The sequence below is a fragment of the Myotis davidii genome, unplaced genomic scaffold (genome assembly GCF_000327345.1).
Source record: "Myotis davidii unplaced genomic scaffold, ASM32734v1 scaffold2214, whole genome shotgun sequence".
In the NCBI taxonomy this organism is placed as follows: domain Eukaryota; kingdom Metazoa; phylum Chordata; class Mammalia; order Chiroptera; family Vespertilionidae; genus Myotis; species Myotis davidii.
This window is the reverse complement of record NW_006285803.1, coordinates 22,089-25,751: the sequence shown is the minus strand read 5'-3', so window position 1 is coordinate 25,751 and position 3,663 is coordinate 22,089.

Sequence of the window (3,663 nt, the reverse complement as noted above, 5' to 3'; positions counted from 1 at the left end):
GGCCCTTAGTTAAGAGGTTTTTTTCCCTCCGTAACTTCAGGGGAAAATCCCTACCTGGGTAAACAACCTTTCTCTGAGAGGTGACCTTGGTTAAAACACATAGCGCCAACAAGGTGAGTAAACATATTAAGAACAGTATGCGATATACGCCAGGTCCCTTGAAACATATGCTGTGCAGATGTTTCTTCCCTGCAGCAACTGTGTCAAGCAGCAAGGATGGACCGGCTCCCAGCAGGGATTGATGTAATGAAAAGAAGAAACAGAGAGAGAAAACAAGACATAATTAATCCATTATACACCATAAGTGTCTGTAGACACAAGTGGCAGACCTTCCCAACACACCACGTGTGTCTATCAAAATAAAAATGTATTCCCTAAGTGGCAGCCCTAACCAATTTTAAAATCATTTTTCATGAGAATTTTCAGCTGAAAATATTGAAGAACTAGAGGCCCGGTGCACAAAAATGTGTGCACTAGGGGGGTCCCTCAGCCCGGCCTATGCCCTCTTGCAGTGTAGGACCCCTCGGAGGATGTCCACCCCAGTGGGGACCTTCACCCCATGGAGATTTGGCCAGCCTGGGTGAGTGGCTGATGGCTGTTTTCAGGCTGGCCACACCCTCTTTAGGGTGGGGGCTGTTCTGCTTCCTCCATCACTGGAGCAAGCAAGTCTCCTGCTCACTCTAGCTCCGTGGCTGCCGGTCACCATCTTGGTTGGGTTAATTTGCATATATTCACTCTGATTGGCTGGTGGGCGTGTATTAAGGTATAGAGAAAGTGCAGTCAATTTGCATGTTTGTCTTTTATTAGTATAGGATACCCAAATTGTGAGTAATATATTTATTTTTATAATATTTATTGCAAATTGATTTTTTAAATTAAATTCAAAATATCATGGGGTGTGGGCATAGTTTCCATTTTCGACCTGTGGCAACGACCTGATTAAAATGACAGTAAGTAAGCACCTATCAATAATCATCCTAAATGTAAATCTAAATGTAAATGGAATAATGCTTCAATCAAAAGGCATAGGGTAGTTGAATGGATAAAAAAAAATGACAAAAATATATGTTGTCTACAAGAGACCCACCTCAAAACAAAAGATACACACAGGATGAGAGTGAATAGATGGAAAAGAAAATGTCCATGGAAATGGAAAAGGATAAAAAAGCTGGAGTACCAATAATCATATCTCACAAAATGGACTTCAAAATGTAGGCCATCACAAGAGATAACAAAAGTCACTACATAATACTAAAGGGATTGATGCAACAAGAAGATATAACCCTGGTACACATATAGGAACCCAATATTGAAGCACATAAATACATAAAAAAAAACTTCTAGGGAACTTTAATGGAGAGACTGAAAACAAAACAGTTATAGTAGGGGATGTTAAACCCCTCTAACATAATTGGATAGATTTTCCAGATAAAAACTTAACAAGGAAACAGAGACTCTAAAGGAGACGCTGGAGCAGATGGATTTAATTGTCATTTATAGAACATTTCACCTGATGCAGCAGAATATATATTCTTCTCAGGTGCACATGGATCATTCACAAAGATAGACCATATGTTAGGACACAAAACAAGTTTCTATGAGTTCAAGAAGATTGAAATCATAGCAAGCATCTTCTCAGATCACAGTGGAACAAAATTAGCAATCAACTACAGTAAAAACCTCCCAAAACATTTAAACACATGGAGACTAAATAGTATGTTATTAAGTAATAAATAGCTTACCAACGTGATCAGGAAAAAAAAAAGCTGCCTAGAAACAAAAGAAAATGAACACACAAAAACCAAAAACTCTGGGACAAAGCAAAAGCAGTCCTGAGAGGGAAGTTCATAGCACTAGAGGCATCCCTTAAAAAAAAAAGAGAGAGAGAGAAATCAGCAATAAACTATTTAACGCTACAACTTAAAGAACTAGAAAGACAATAACAAGGAAAGCCCAGAGTAAGTAGAACGAAGGAAATAATAAAGATTAGAGCAGAAATATCATAGAGACTAAAAAACAATACAAAAAATCAATGAAACCAAGAGCTGGTTCTTTGAAAGGATAAACAAAATTGATAACCTATTAGCCAACTAATCAAAAAACAAAGAGAGAGAACCCAAATGAATTAAATCCAAAATGAAATGGGAGCAATAATGACTGACAACACAGAAATACAAAGGATTTTAAGAAAATACTATGAACAACTATATGCCAACAAGCTGGACAATATGGATGAAATAGACAAATTTCTAGAAAAATACAATCTCCCAAACCTGAATCAGAAAGAATAAAAAAACCTGAATAGATCAATAACAACTGATGAAATAGAATCAGTAATCTAAAAACTCCCACCAAAAAGAAAGTCCACGTCTAGACAGCTTCACAGGGGAGTTTTACCAAACTTTCAAAGAAGAACTAACACCTATACTCCTAAAACTATTGCAGAAAATCCAAGCCGAAGAAACACTTCCAAACTGTTCTTATGAGGCCAGCATTATCCTAATTCCAACATCAGACAAAGAAAGAGTATTATAGGCCAATATCCCCGATGAACATAGATGGCAAAATCCTCAACAAAATATTAGCAAATCACATCCAGAAATGTATTAAAAAGATCATTCAACATGATCAAGTGGTACTTATTCTAGGGATGCAAGGATTTTTCTGTGTCTATTGATATGATCATGTGATTTTTGTATTTCAATTTGTTTATGTGATGTATCACGTTTATTGATTTATGAATATTGTACTAAGAGACATATGAAAACATGGTCAAACTCACTAATCATCCAAGGGATGCAAATAAAAATGACAGTGAGGTACCACCTCACACCTATCAGAATGGCTATCATCAACAAGTCAACAAACAAAGTGCTGGCAAGGTTGCGGAGAAAAAGAAACCTCTTATACTGCTGGTGGGAATGAAGACTGGTGCAACCACTATGGAAAACACTATGGAGTTTCCTTAAAATATTAAAACTGGAACTCCCATTTAACCCAGTAATCCCACTTCTAGGACTATATCCCAAGAAACAAGAAACACCAATCAGAAAGGATGTATTCACCCCTATGTTCTGAAAAGCACAATCTATAATAGCTAAGATTTGGAAAAAGACTAAGTGCTCATTAGCAGGTGAGCAGATTAAAAAATTGTGGTACATCTGCACAATGGAATATTATGCTACTGTAAAAAAGAAGGAACACACCATTTGCAACAGCATGGATGGACCTGGAGAGCAGTTGGAGAAAGATAAATATCACATGATCTCACTCATTTGTGGAGTATAATCAACAACATAAACTGATAAACAAAAATAGAGCCAGAGAAAAAACGTGTTTTAGAATATAATAGAAGTAATCCTGTTATTTGCAGACTTTTAATATTTCTTAAAACTTTTGTGATATTATACTATGTTAGTACAATTTTGGAAATATTATATTTAAAACTTTTTCTTCAGATATGAATCTTTATTGCATGTAATCCTACCTAATAATAAACAAACATGGTAATTGACAGTACCTTTGCTACATCTCCTATGGGCTAATCAGTGCGATATGAAAATTAACCGCAACAAAGATGGTGGCTAATTTGCATACTGAAGGCAGGGCAGGGCAGCCGGGCAGGGCAGCAGCAATCCGCCGGCCCGCCCGGGCATCCCTTGT